The sequence below is a fragment of the Oncorhynchus mykiss genome, chromosome 3, assembly GCF_057628025.1.
Source record: "Oncorhynchus mykiss isolate SJ-2025 chromosome 3, ASM5762802v1, whole genome shotgun sequence".
Classification (NCBI taxonomy): Eukaryota; Metazoa; Chordata; class Actinopteri; order Salmoniformes; family Salmonidae; genus Oncorhynchus; species Oncorhynchus mykiss.
Window position 1 is genome coordinate 64,975,517 of NC_143024.1, and position 15,528 is coordinate 64,991,044.

Consider the following 15,528-nt stretch of genomic DNA (forward strand, 5'->3'; position numbering starts at 1 on the left):
ACCTTCCCGAATGCATAGTGCCAACTGTAAAGTTTGTTGGACGAGGAATAATGGTCAGGGGCAGTTTTTGATGGTTCAAGCTAGGCCTGTGAAGGGGAATCTTAACGCTACAGCATACAATTACATTCTTGTCGATTTTGTGCTTACAACTTTGTGGCAACAGTTTGTGGAAGCCCCTTTCCTGTTTCAGCATGTTACCCCCGTGCACGAAAAGGTCCATACAGAAATGGTTTGTCGAGTTCAATGTCGAAGAACTTGACTGGTCTGCACAGAGCCCTGACCTCAACCCCATCAAACACCTTTGGGATAAATTGGAACGCCGACTGCGAGCCAGGCCTAATCGCCCAACATTGGTGCCCGATCTCACTAATGCACTTGTGGCTGAATGGAAGCAAGTCCCCGCAGCAATGTTCCAAAATTACTGCGGGGATTCTGTTATAGCAGCAAAGGGGGGACCAACTCCATTTTATTGCCCATGAATTTGGAATGAGATTGTTTGATGAGCACATGTCCACATACTGACAAATACACAACATGACCAAAATCCCACACAAATCTACACCCAGTACACTTTAATGACAAAGCGAAAAAAGTTTTTTTTAGAAATGTTTGCAACTTTATACATTAAAAAAAAGACCTTGTTTACGTAAGTATTCAGACCCTTTGCTATTGTTAGCAGTTTATTTTATTCTTCAATAACAGACCCCAAAGCAAATCAGGGGGAGAAAATATATTTATTCAAAGAAAACAAATCATAGTTTATGCTGGGAAGTATATGGCAGATGTTCATTCTTCCCTGTCCTCAATGATTTCTCCTCTGAACAAAGAGACAGGATGTAGTTTATAACCCAACCCTAGCCTGTGGTTGTTCAATTAGAATTCCTTGCATTAAAATTGGGCCAATGCTCAAATAACAAGTATCCCATTTCAGGCTCAATGTATAGGGGATTCGGACCATTGAGAACTTGCCACATGTAGCTATGAGTCCTGGACTGATTTCTTCCGTGTCCCTGACCCATTAATCTTCACTTCCCCATTACAGAAAAACAACTATTTCCATTGATCATTAATTCCCTCTTGACCTTTAGTCCTCTGCGTTGTGTATTTATCTTAGAATATTCTTACACTTCCCTTAGACCATTTTAAAATCTTAAATGTATTTTCAGGAAACATGAAAAAATAGACAGCATAAATAACATTAGCAGTGAGCATAAAATCATTCCCATAAAACACCTTGCATTACTATAAAACACACAGGGCATATTTTACTTGCTGTTGCAGTAAGAAATATATTTCACACAAAGTTATAGAAAATAGGTATTAACAGGTTTAATGATGATGACCCTTACGATTCCTACCACAGCCTGTATTGGGAGGAAACTTTAAAAAAATATTTGTCTGCAAGACAATAATATTCAATCGTCCTATTGGCAAGGTAATCATTCAGAGTCATTTTAAGTATGATCAGCTGTCCCCCCCCCCCCCCCCCCCCTGTATCAGCCCCACATAGATAACTATTAGAGATTATGTTATGACAGTCTGCCGGTAGTGAGGAATTATTCTTCCGTTCCACTGGTTGACAAGGATGTCTCTAATGAACACTTCACCGGTGATCTTGTATCGTTTCATGAACAGGCCTTGGGTGAAGGGGTATTGCTGTAAATTCAGACAGTAGATTCTCATAATCTGTAATGAACAAGAAAAGTGAAAGTAAAATGTCCTGGTTTCAAGAGAAATTGATATTTCACATTGATTTCCCTAAGTAAGCACATTCCAATTTTCAGGAAAAAGTTGGACATTTCACCTAGATATCCCGAATATGATGACTGCGGTGTACAACATAGAAACCAATCAGCTTCTGATCATCTTACTATGCTTCTTCACCTGAGATTGGCCCCTGATTGCTAATCAATCAGTTCATTATTCTCCAGGCTCCGCTTTGTCATCAAAATGGACAACCTTGCAATGAGTGACATGTATCCATTGTGATTTTCCCTGGACTTTCACTGCTGACCTCGTTATGAGCAAAATTTTATAAGGACCTTCGGACCATTTTGGCCTTAATGTGTCTGTTACATTTTTTTTTTAACCGTCACCCACTGTCCTGGCACTACGTCATGTCCCCCCTCGGGAGTTATTCCCCATGCCTCTACTGCATTAGAATGTTGTATGCAATAGTTAAGCATTGTGTCATTCAAAGTGTACGTCTGTCTTTTTCAAATCTAAGGTGCCTGGTTGACCTGTGATGACCTCAAACGGACTCAACCATGTGGTTTTGTTATGTGTTGCCCATTGTCGTGTCTTTAGTATCATTAAATGTGAAGACTTATTTTATCAAGTCAATTATCTGTGTAATTATTGTTACGTGATTTAAACTAATCATGTGAACTTTAATCAACTAGGAAATCGGGGCACCACTGATTTTTTATTTATTTATAGAGTCTCTGTTTCCTGAATTGACTTTTCAGATATTTTCATATCTTATCAATTAGTCTTCCATTAATTATTATTAATTGTTACCTTCCGTCAGTCTCATCTGAACGTCGTAAAATTATTGGTTAACTGCAAAAAACATAGTTTCCATAATGAACCAGAAATATACAAATTGGCTTAATTTTTTATTTACTAACTAAATAATCACAGATACATATCAAACAAACAGTAGATATTGGTTACTAACAATGATAGAAAAATCCCTAGTGGGCTAAGCCAATATGACAGCTTGGTAGACAAAAGGAAAGGGTTGGGACTGAGAGAGCGGGAAAGACAAATGGATTCACTACACACAGTCTATAATTATATTAATTGAAATGCTAATACTTTGCACATGAATTGCCACTCATTCGAGAATAATTGGTATGTATGTGTGTGTGTATGTATGTATGTATGTATATATGTGTATATATATATATATTAATTATTATTTTGGACATATGTCGTTGTTGTCTTCTCTTTTGGAATCCTCAATCGTCCTGTAGGGTTCATCAAATGTTGCAATTTGCCACGACAGCCTCAGCCTCTTTCTGCACACCAGGATTCCACCATTTGCCCACAAAATTATAAACTATCTTGTCCACACCAAGGTACCCCAAAGAGTGGCTCTGTGTCACCAAGTAGGATAAGAGTGCCTTTGGCGCTACACATCTCAGGTTGTATTTCCACACACCTTCTTGATTGAGTTTGCACCCTGCAGCCATCCATTTTCACACTTCATATTTTGGTGCACTGCTTTGTGTGTCCTTAATGTGTTGCAATGTATCCAATGTGTAATTCCTAATCAGTTTAGGGGGCAGAGGTGTTTTCTTGGCAGCTCTGTCAGCCAAGTCATTACCTTTACTCTCGTCTGTAAAGATTTTTCCATGTGCTTTCATTTTTTTAAATTGCAACTTGTCCAAGTAACTGGAGAGCATTCAGTAGAACCATCACCTCTGGTCCATTCTTCACAGGAGTTCCCAGTGATGTCATGAATCCTCTGTTTTTCCACATTCTTCTTAAATCATGGGTAACGCCAAAAGCATACCTTGAGTCTGTGTAGATATTAGCTGTTTTTCCTTCCGCCTGTTTGCGTGCTTCTGTCAAAGCCACCAATTCTGCCACCTGTGCTGATGTTCCTGCAGGTAACATGCCTGCCACTATCACATTGCCCAATGTAGTGACTGCCCAGCCTGCCTTCCTCACACCCCCCTCCACAATGCTTGAACAATCTGTGTATAAGAAACTCAGGGTTTTCCAACAGATTACTTTTAGTAAACCAATCAGAGCTGATCCAAAACCAACTCAAACAGTCGTGTTCAAGTAATGTGGTATCTGGAGGAAACATCAGATTAGCTGTATTACATAGTGTGCCACATTGTATGATGATGTTAGTAGCCTCCAACACAGTCGACCACTTGTTCCAACGAGCAGCTGTGACCCGTGCAGCTCGATTCATTGTCAAAAAAGTATGTACAGCATGTGGACACTTAATGGTAAGATGTTGGTCGAGAACAAGCGATGCCACCATCGACACAGCAACGTAAGTAGCCTGCATAGCTCAGACAGGGACCCCATCCCAACGCCACATCATCCAGTTTCTTCTAATAGTAGCCTACAGGTTTCTGGCAATCGCCATGGTCTTGTCAGCACTGAGGTCATGTAGCCATTTTTTTTCAGCCACAAAGAGGGTGAAAGGTTGGCCTGAGTCCGGAATGCCGAAAGCCGGCACTGATGACAGAGCTAGTTTAAGCTTGCCAAAAACCTCTTTCTGTTCTTCCGTGAAGACTACAGAGGTCTCCCTTGAGGAGGTCGTTAAGGGGTTGTGCAATTTCAGCAAAGGAGCCCACCCAGCATCTGTTGTAGTTGCACAAAACCAAGAAGGAGCGAAGTTCTTTAACTGTAGTGGGCTCCTTGGCAGCTTGTATGGCAGCAGTACGACATTGTCATCTCTCTTTTTCCCTGTAAGACCAGTTGACCGAGGTAGATAACCTGTGATTGCATGAGTTGGGCCTTATCAGTGTTACGGTGAGTGAATGAGGACCCAAAAGCGAACTAACTTAAACAGAGCTTCTTTAATAACCAAACATAGGTAGGCTCAGATAGACCGGCAGATTCCGACAGGACAGGACAAGGTTACAGCAAACATGACGATAGTCTGGCTCAGGCATGAAACACAACAAACAAGAATCCGACAAGGACAGGAACAAAAACAGAGAGAGATATAGGGACCTAATCAGAGGGAAAAAGGGAACAGGTGGGAAACGGGGTGAATGGGTAGTTAGGAGGAGACAAGGCACAGCTGGGGGAAAGAGGGGGAGAAAAGGTAACCTAACAACGACCAGCAGAGGGAGACAGGGTGAAGGGAAAGGACAGAAACACACAACATGACAATACATGACAATCAGGGCTAACTTTATGGCCTTTGGCATGCAAGTGATTTTAGATCCTTGGCATGCGTTTCCTCATCTTCTGATGCTAACAATATATCATCAACATATTGAATGACAAAATATTACATCGGAGGAAGATCTTAGATGTCTCCGCAATGCCTGATGGTAAATTGAATAACTATTATGAAGGCCCGTAGGAGTCCTAGTCCACTGGTACTGTTGACCATCCACAGAAAAAGCAAGCCATGGACGGGCCTCTGGATGTAAGGGTACCGACCAGAATCCATTAGCCATATCTATGACTGAGAACACAAGAGTGAGCAGGTGACAATGGGGGGGGGGGGGGAATGGTTGAGGTGTCAGCCACCAGTGGAGTGAGCTTGGAGATGGCTTCATTTGCATTCCTGTAGTCCAGTGTCACTCGCCAGTAACTACTTGATTTTTATCACTGGGCTATTGGAGGCATATAGTGTCTTTTCAACATGTCCCATAGATCTCTAACCCCCCCAAAAAATGTAGCGGCCAAAGCTTCCTTGATAATGGGATATTGTTTTGTGCAAGGTGGGGCAACACCTGTCAAGCACACTGGTTCCATATCCAAAGTTTCATACTCGTTTTTCTTCGTAGTCCAAATAGGATGGTTCTAAACTGTAGATCCCTGGGGTTGTCTAATTTGCCACGTCACCTTCCCTTCAGAAACGTTCAGTGTAGAGTCAAGTTGCATAATAACCAATAGACATTGATTATTGGTCACATACACATGGTTAGCAGATGTTAATGCGGGTGTTGCGAAATGCTTGGGCTTCTAGTTCCGACCATGCAGTAATATCTTAACAATTTCACAACAACTACCTTATACACACACAAGTGTAAAGAATGAATAAGAATATATACATAAAAATATATGGATGGCCGAACGGCATAGGCAAGATGCAGTAGATGGTATAGAGTACAGTATGAGATATGAGATGAGGGAATGTAAACATTATATTAAGTGTCATTGTTTAAAGTGACTAGTGATACATTTATTACATCCAATTTTTTATTATTAAGTGGCTAGAGATTTGAGTCAGTATGTTGGCAGCAGCCACTCAATGTTAGTGATGGCTGTTTAACAGTCTGATGGCCTAGAAGCTGTTTTACAGACTCTCGGTCCCAGCTTTGATGCACCGGTACTGACCTCGGGTGGTTGTTGTCCTTGATGATCTTTTTGGCCTTCCTGTGACATCGGGTGATGTAGGTGTCCTGGAGGTAGTTTGGCCCCGGTGATGCGTTGTGCAGACCTCACTACCCTCTGGAGAGCCTTATGGTTGTGGGCAGAGCAGTTGCCGTACCAGGCGGTGATACAGCCCGACAGGATGCTCTTGATTGTGCATCTGTAAAAGTTTGAGTGTTTTAGGTGACGAAAATTTCTTCAGCCTCCTGAATGGTTTGGTCTGCTTAGTATGTCCCCCCCCCCCCCCCCCCACTCCTGTTGCTCTCATCTTCTTGCCCGTGTACTGAGGACATACATGTTTTGCATAAGTTATGGGCAATAGAGTGACATCAGCACCCGTATCTAAAAAAATGATCTACTGCAAAGTTGTTAACCATGTTCATATATATTCCATCCAATTTCATATGTACACCAGCTGAGATGGGACGTAAGAGGGGGTCTGTTGGTTTACCTCCACGGCATCCAGCAAGCTCTGCTGCTTAGCTTCTTGAAAGCTTCTTACATTTCTGACTCAGCATTGTGTTGTTAGGGCTGTTGTCCTGTTTCCATTTTCCCCTAGATGGACCCTGCTTCTCCTGGCCATTCCTAATAAGAACACGTTTTCTTTTCTGACATTCTCCTTGCCATTCTCTCTCCCAGTCAGTAGTTATGGAACAAAAGTTTTGCGCAAATCATCGTGTATGGTTTGCATCAACTGATGTGTGATTGCCCCATTTTTGGAGGAGTTGAGTGCATCTTCATATTCCATGCCGGGTAACCCACCGTGTCTAACCACCTCTGCTCTGAACCTTTCTTCAAATTCAACAAAAGGCTCTTTTGCTTTTTGGGCACATTTGGTTTTCTATCCCCAATTGGTGGTTGTATTGGTCAGACCCTTAAGGAAAACATGTATGGCTCTCCATCCATCAGCCACATCTTGCTCTTCACCACCCACAGCTCTATAAACCTTTTCGTCAAGTATTTTTATTTATTTTTATTTTACCTTTATTTAACCAGGCAAGTCAGTTAAGAACAAATTCTTATTTTCAATGACGGCCTGGGAACAGTGGGTTAACTGCCTGTTCAGGGGCAGAACGACAGATTTGTACCTTGTCAGCTCGGGGGTTTGAACTCGCAACCTTCCGGTTACTAGTCCAACGCTCTAACCACTAGGCTACCCTGCCGCCCCAAGTATGCCATGTTCATGGTTGTTCAAAACAAAGGCAAACAACTATAGCCAATCATAAGGATTTAGATTGTAGAGTTTCTGATATCACTTTAAATGGTCCCATGTCTTCATACCCACATCTTGTGGATGACTCAAAGTCTTTGATCATTCATCCAACTGTTTTGGAGATGCTGATTTGTGTGTGATTTTGGTCACCGGGGGTTTGTCTTTACTCCGTTTAAAAGCCTGTGTTCTGGTTGGCCTAATACATCATTTGTCACCGCTGTCAGAATCTGTTGACTCAAAGCCAGGCAGTGCTGACCAGATGCTTGAAACCTGATCTGCTTTGCGCAACTCAGCCTGAGGGTAGATTGAGGGAACAAAGGATCTACATGTGGGGGCCAAGTCTGCCTTTATCACCATTGCCTCCTGTAACTGTTGAATTTCGCCTTTAAGGTTTTTATCTGTTCACCTAGAGCCATCAAACTCTATCTCTCTGCAATGTCCTATCATGTTTATCAAGAAAGAATTTCTCATCTCGTTTTCTTACTTTGGCTAATACAGTTAAAGACAATCGTGTCTTTTTTAATGAGTTAGAATTTTTGTATGTATTTTTCCCGACGCTTTTTGTATATCAGACAAGTTACATCTTTTCAACAATGACAGGATATTTATTTTATCTCAGAGTATTCTTACACTGAGACTCAAAATTGAGCTCCAGTGCATCCTGTTTCCATTGATCATCCTTGAAATGTTTCTACAACTTGATTGGAGTCCACCTGTGGTAAATTCAATTGATTGGACATGACAGTTGTGTGCCTTCCCAAATCTATATAAGGTATTTCAGTTGACAGTGCATGTCAGAGCAAAAGCCAGAATTTTCTGTAGATCTCCGAGACGACATGATTGTGTTGAGGCACAGATCTGGGGAACGGTACCAAAAAATGTCTGCAGCATTGAAGGTCCCCAAGAACACATTGGTCTCCATCATTCATAAATGGAAGAAGTTTGGAACCACCAAGACTCTTCCTAGAGCTGGCTGCCTGGCCAAACTGGGCAATCGGGGGAGAAGGGCCTTGGTCAGGGAGGTGACCAAGAACCCCGATGGTCACTCTGACAGCGCTTCAGAGTTCCTCTGTTGAGATAGAACCTTCCTGAAGGACAACCATCTATGCAGCACTCCACCAATCAGGCCTTTTATGGTAGAGTGGACAGACAGAAGGCGCTCCTCAGTAAAATGTGCATGCCAGCCTGCTTAGGATTCACCTAAAGACTCTCAGACCATGAGAAACAAGATTCTCTGGTCTGAGGAATCCAATATTGAATTCTTTGGCATGAATGCCAAGCGTCACGTCGGAAGGAAACCTGGCATAATCCCTACGGTGAAGCTTGGTGGCAGCAACATCATGTTGTGGGGATGTTTTTCAGTGGCAGGGACTGGGAGAAGAGCATAGCAAAGATGAACGGAACAAAGTACAGAGAGATTCTTGAAGAAAACTTCTTCCAAAGCGCTCAGAATCTCAGATACACAGCCAAGACAATGCAGGAGTGGCTTTGGGACAAGTCTCTGAATGTCCTTGAGTGGCCCAGCCAGAGTCTGGACTTGAACCCAGTTGAACATCTCTGGGGAGACCTGAAAATAGATGTGCAGTGACACTCTCCGTCCAACCTGACAGAGCTTGAGAGGATCTGCAGAGAAGCATGGGAGAAACTCCCCAAATACAGGTCTGACAAGCTTGTAGCTTCATACCCAATATTACTCAAGGCTGTAATCGCTGCCAAAGGTGCTTCAACAAAGTACTGAGTAAAGGGTCTGAATTCTTATGTATGTCATTTTTTTTAAATATATAAATTAGTAAATATTTCTAAACCTGTTTTGCTTTGTCATTATGGGATATTGTGTGTAGATTTGAGGGTGGGGGGGGGAACAATTTTAATATATTTTAGAATAAGGCTGTAATGTAACAAAATGTGGAAAAAGTCAAGGGGTCTGAGTATTTTCTGAATGCACTGTATGTAAAGTTGAGTTATTTTACAGTCTGCATTGTTGGTTTCAAATTTCTGTAACTAAATAGGTTACGAATATAACACACTTTACCCATGTCATCAGCTGTGTTTTGTACCTTCGATACGGAGAACGTGAGTGGCAGACGTGATCAGCAGAGAGGGTACCTGGATCGTACACACGTTTTGATTGGTTTGCTGTTTAGTATTTGGTAGCAAACATGAAGTAAGTATGTTGAGAAAATAATTGACTTTGCTAACAAATGGAAATGTGGTCAGAATAATAAACAAGTAAATATACATTATGTAAAAACCAGCGTCACCCTCACCAATGACTGATCATCTCATAAACTAAAGGAGATGCGATGCTTCGGCTCACCACCTATTAATAACAAACCAAATGCAAAACTGCAGGGCATTTAGCACATTTTAGACAGTTAACTTAATAGTTATAAGATATCTAGCAGGCAAACATTTAGTTGTGACTTCCATACTTTAACCTTTTCCCACATACCAACAAACGGGTGTGATCATTCTACAATGGTCCCTGCAGCGTACGCTCAAACCGGTTTGATTAGAACGTCCAGCTTCAATTGACCGAACAGTCAGCATTTGAGCTAGCCACACTGTTTTTTCACCAAAACATTTTGCACGAACACAGTCCTTACAAGGTTATGTCCTGAATGCAATATTCAGACATTCACCGAAGTAAAGACAGCATAACGCATTCATCCAAACCGGAAAATGTGGGTTACATTAGTCCTAGCGCTAACTGAGGAAATATTGATGTAACACAAGGTCATATTTAGACAAATCTTAACTGACAGAAACCACAATATGAATGATCTAATAGCTATTACTATTTACAATTCATCATATCACGGGTGAGCTCATTGATCCAAATTGAGTAAAACACTTTGTAGAAATCGAAAGTAAACTGACGATGGGTAGTTTGTGCGCGCCGTTGTTTTTTTTGTGTCAACTAAAGATGGAGGAGACAAAATTAGTTTGGTCTGTTTGCAATATGCATGTATGTCAACTACGAGCTTTCACTTCCCTTCATTCACTTCCTGAAGTTTACACCGAAAGATGAGTGAACCATTCCTTCACCTCATTATAAAATCTTTGGTCTGACAGACGTTTACGCGACACCCGGAAATCATTGTGCAATGTCAACAAACATGGCGCCACACGTAGCTGGCAAATAGCTTAGCATTAGCTCATTATAATCAGTACAACCTTCAAAAAAGTATTTTACACGCATCATAGGTGTCCATTACAATCTATGCAATAATCAGAATGTATTATTTGTCACCAGTACTTGAAAATGTGAATAGAACTGTAAATACATACATACGTCATGCTACCGTAGAAACGACAACATGATATATACAGAAAATAATGCACTTACTTTGATAGGAAAGCATACATGTCCAAAGTAATTTTTTTCCTTACAAATAATAAGTTAGGCAATGCAAGTGCCAGCCAGAAAATGTGTCAATTCGTGCAAGACTGTGCATACAGTCTATAGATAATTAGCTGGCAGCGCATGTTAACTGTCCTGTTGCGTAACAATGACATTTTTTTGAACAGTGAGTGGATTCTGACATCACGTGCAGAAAACAACTCACGCTGGGGCGATCATTCGAGATATTTGGAACTCACGTGAAATGGTTAACTTGATCACCTGGTCACCACAACAGTGAGTGACTCTTAAGGCTCCGGTCTTGTCATTGTGTGCTTGTAAATGAACAACCATGTGACTGGGGACTACCAGTTATCTTCATAGTGTAAAATACAGTGATAAGTGAAATGAACGTGATCCGCTTTATCTCCTAACATATTGCACAAGTTGACTGCAGGTTTTTGCTTAAAAAGTAGCGACAAATATTCAAATGTTTTTAAAACTTTGAAGAAATAGTTCTGACTGTATTGAAAAAATGATCCGTGGCCATTTACAATACTCCGGTATACCCACCAAGCCTATTGGGAGGAAGTGAACCTCTCATAGCACAACAAAAGGCTACATCCCGCCGGACCGCTTATTACTTTCCCTGTTTCATAAATCTTAAAAAAGGATGCAGAATCCTTTCCAATTATGGCACAACACAGCAAAACCAATTCAATGACATTCTGTTTATGGGAGATGTGGGAATCCTTCATGATACACAAGGCAGAGGTGCTATTTCAAACTGAGGCTCTGCTGTCTGTTGATGGAGGGGTGTCTCAGTGTAATCTAGTTAAAAGGTTTGACTCATTACCTCACTTGGCTTTATCTTCTGGGCAGATGGGCAGACTGCTATCATTTTGCCGTGATACAATGAGAAGATGCTTCAACCATCGTATTAGAATGGAGATGGCACTGAGTATTGCATTCCTAGTTGTCTCTACGGCTTTCATTTTGCTGTGGTAACAGCATCCGTTGACCAGTAAAAATGCCAATTCATTTACAAGTACATAATAGGCAAGTCCCTTCTCGACCTCAGCTCACTCCATCTCCACTACCAATAGCAACCTGTGCTCTGGTAGAGATATCACACTGGTCATTCCCAAAGCTCTCACTTCCTTTGGCTGTCATTGATTCCAGTTTTCTGCCACAAATGACTGGAATGAGCTGCAAAAGACCCTCAAACTTGACACATTCATCCCACCACACTCCTTCAAAAACATATTACCTGAGCTGGGCAATTACACTTTAAGAGACTCTGATTTTTCACTTTATGTGAACAAAAACCATTGATTGCAAAGTTCAACAAACCATAACTCTATGCACAAGGACTACTTTTAACAACTTGCACTGAACATTTTACAAAAACACACTTACTCAGAGTGCATATGTAAAGTTTGGTAACAGAATGATGGTAAGATCTCAGTTTGACCATGTTTACCAAGAACTCTTAAATATCTACTCTGAATTAATGCTCAAAGATGTCTGCAGAAAGAATGGGGTGTCCGCTATGAAATGACACCTTAGAAAATATCTATTTTGGTTATTGAACTAGATTAAGTGAAGTGGAATAACACCTGGTAACAGAATGACATCATGGGTCCCCGATCTGTACTATACAGAAATTGATCATTTGTGAATGTCATTCTCCATGGTTATTCAGTTGAAGTTGGAAGTTTACATATACCTTAGCCAAATACATTTAAACTCAGTTTTTCACAATTCCTGACATTTAATCCTTGTAAAGATTCCCTTAGGTCACTTAGGATCACCACTTTATTTTAAGAATGTGAAATGTCAGAATAATAGTAGAGAGTGACTTATTTCAGCTTTTATTTCTTTCATAACATTCCCAGTGGGTCAAAAGTTTACATACACTCAATTAATATTTGGTAGCATTGCCTTTAACTTATTTATCTTGGGTCAAATGTTCCAGGTAGCCTTCCACAAGCTTCCCACAATAATTTGGCTGAATTTTGGCCCATTCCTCCTGACAGAGCTGGTATAACTGAGTCAGGTTTGTAGGCCTCTGTGCTAGCACACGCCTTTTCAGTTCTGCCCACACATTTTCTATAGGATTGAGGTCTGGGCTTTGTGATGGCCACTCCAATACCTTGACTTTGTTGTCCTTAAGCCATTTTGCCACAAATTTGATTTGCGACCAAGCTTTAACTTCCTGACTGATATCTTGAGATGTTGCTTCAATATATCCACATAATTTTCTTTCCTCATGATGCCATCTATTTTGTGAAGTGCAGCAGTCCCACCTGCAGCAAAGCATCCCCACAACAAGATGCTGCCACCCTCGTGCTTCACGGTTGGGATGGTGTTCTTCGTCTTGCAGCTCCCCCTTTTTCCTCCAAACATAACGATGGTCATTATGGCCAAACATAGCTTGTTTCATCAGACCAGAGAACATTTCTCCAAAAATTGCCATCTTTGTCCCCATGTGCAGTTGCAAACCGTAGTCTGGCTTTTTTATGGCGGTTTTGGAGTGGTGGCTTCTTCCTTGCTGAGCGGCCTTTCAGGTTATGTCAATATAGGACTTGTTTCTACTGTGGATATAGATACTTTTGTACCTGTCCTCCAGCATCATCAAATCAAAGTTTATTTGTCATGTGCGCCAAATACAACAGGTGTAAACCTTACAGTGAAATGCTTACTTACAGGCTCTAACCAATAGTGCAAAAAAGGTATTAGATGAACAATAGGTAAGTAAAGAAATAAAACAACAGTTAAAAGACAGGCTATAAAAGTAGCCTGGGGTCTGGGGTCTGGCTGGGGTCTTTGACAATTTTTAGGGCCTTCCTCTGACACTGCCTGATGTAGAGGTCCTGGATGGCAGGCAGCTTTGCCCTAGTGATGTACTGGGCCGTCCGCACTACCCTCTGTTGTGCCTTACAGTCAGAAGCCGAGCAATTGCCGTGCCAGGCAGTGATGCAACCAGTCAGGATGCTCTCGATGTTGCAGCTGTAGAACCTTTTGAGGATCTCAGGACCCATGCCAAATCTTTTTAGTTTCCTGAGGGGGAATAGGCTTTGTCGTGCCCTCTTCAGGACTATATTGGTGTGTTTGAACCATTCTAGTTTGTTGTTGATGTGGACACCAAGGAACTGATGCTCTCAACCTGCTCCACATCAGCCCCGTCGATGAGAATGGGGGCGTGCTCGGTCCTCCTTTTTCTGTAGTCTACAGTCATCTCCTTAGTCTTGGTTACGTTGAGGGATAAATTGTTATTCTTTCACCACCCGGCCAGGTCTCTGGTCAATCTTCCAATGATATGCCTACAAATACGTCACAATGCTGCTAAGACCTTGGGCGAACGACAGAAAGTGTAGGCTCATTCCTTGCGCAATCACAGCCATATAAAGAGACAATGGAAAACAGAGCTTCAGAAATTCTGCTAATTCCTGGTTGATGCATCATCTTGGTTTCGCCTGTAGAATGAGTTCTGGGGCACTTACAGACAAAATCTTTGCAGATTCTGAAACTTCAGAGTGTTTTCTTTCCAAAACTGTCAAGAATATGCATAGTCGAGCATCTTTTCGTGACAAAATATCGCGCTTAAAACGGGAACGTTTTTTATCCAAAAATGAAATAGCGCCCCTAGAGATCTAACAGGTTAATGATGGCGTTGGAGTTGTGCGCTGCCATGCAGTCGTGGGTGAAGAGGGAGTACAGGAGGGGACTGAGCACGCACCCCTGAGGAGCTCCAGTGTTGAGGATCAGCGTGGCAGATGTGTTGCTACCTACCCTGGGGGCGGCCCGTCAGGAAGTCTTGGATCCAGTTGCTGAGGGATGTGTTTAGTTCCAGGATCCTTAGCTTAGTGATGAGCTTTGAGGGTACTATGGTGTTGAACGCTGAGCTGTAGTCAATGAACAACATTCTCACATAAGTGTTCCTTTTGTCCAGGTGTGAAAGGGCAATGTGGAGTGCAATAAAGATTGCATCATCTGTGGATCTGTTTGGGCGGTATGCAATTTGGAGTGGATCTAGGGTTTCAGGGATAATGGTGTTGATGTGAGCCATTACCAACCTTTCAAAGCACTTCACAAGGTCCTTTGCTGTTGTTGTTCTGGGATTGATCTGCACTTTTTGAACCAAAGTACGTTCATCTCTAGGAGACCGAACGCGTCTCCTTCCGGAGAATTGCGGCTGCGTGGTACCATGGTGTTTATATTGAGTACTATTGTCTGTTCAGATGAACGTGGTACCTTCATGCGTTTGGAAATTGCTCGCAAGGATGAACCAGACTTGTGGAGGTCTACAAAAAAAACCTGTATACATGGATGAAAGCTTCACGGCAGCGTGTCTTTTCCGTTTGGTTTATAGCTAGCTACAGCTTGTTTGGCCCATTGTTATGTCAAGTCACTCCGGGTTCACACTGACCATCACAACTTTTTCCCACTGAGCTTTGTCAACGGCGCCTAAATTTTAGGCAGCAATGTTGTTGAGAGCAGTAGCAACACTTTTTGCAGATCCATGGCTAACCTTATATCTTGCAAAGAATCTGCGGTAGCAAGGATTACTGACACATACTGAGCAGTTCATGTTATAGGCAGAAGTGTGCTACATGGCAGCAATCCAAACTCCTCTCTCAGTATGTCCAGCCCATCCATTATGTCAGTCATTTCAAATGGGAAGATTCCTGTCTTTTTTCTGTGTCTAAACCAACTAGGCTCATAATTTAACAATTGTATTTGTATTTACAGATGGGATACAATTTTGTTAATAAGGCACATGAAAGTTCACATGTTCCGGAAGGGCATTTCTGCCAAAACAAAACACATTTTGAAAAGCAAAAAAGAAAACACATGTTATGCCTCTTGTAAGATAGTGGCGTGCGAC

General features: G+C 41.8%; 1 protein-coding gene and 1 long non-coding RNA gene across 10 annotated transcripts in view; one reads left to right on the forward strand and one right to left on the reverse strand.

Moving 5' to 3' along the window:
• The window catches only part of LOC110520187 (methyl-CpG-binding domain protein 5), a 60,455-nt gene that overhangs the window by 21,001 nt on the left and 23,926 nt on the right, over positions 1–15,528 (forward strand). The gene's annotated exons all lie outside the window — the stretch shown is intronic.
• Positions 717–10,753, reverse strand: LOC149984648 (uncharacterized). Its single transcript, XR_016494771.1, has 3 exons — positions 10,644–10,753; positions 6,046–6,241; positions 717–1,686 (listed from the first exon to the last, which is right to left on the reverse strand). It is a non-coding gene; the product is annotated as an uncharacterized LOC149984648 (long non-coding RNA).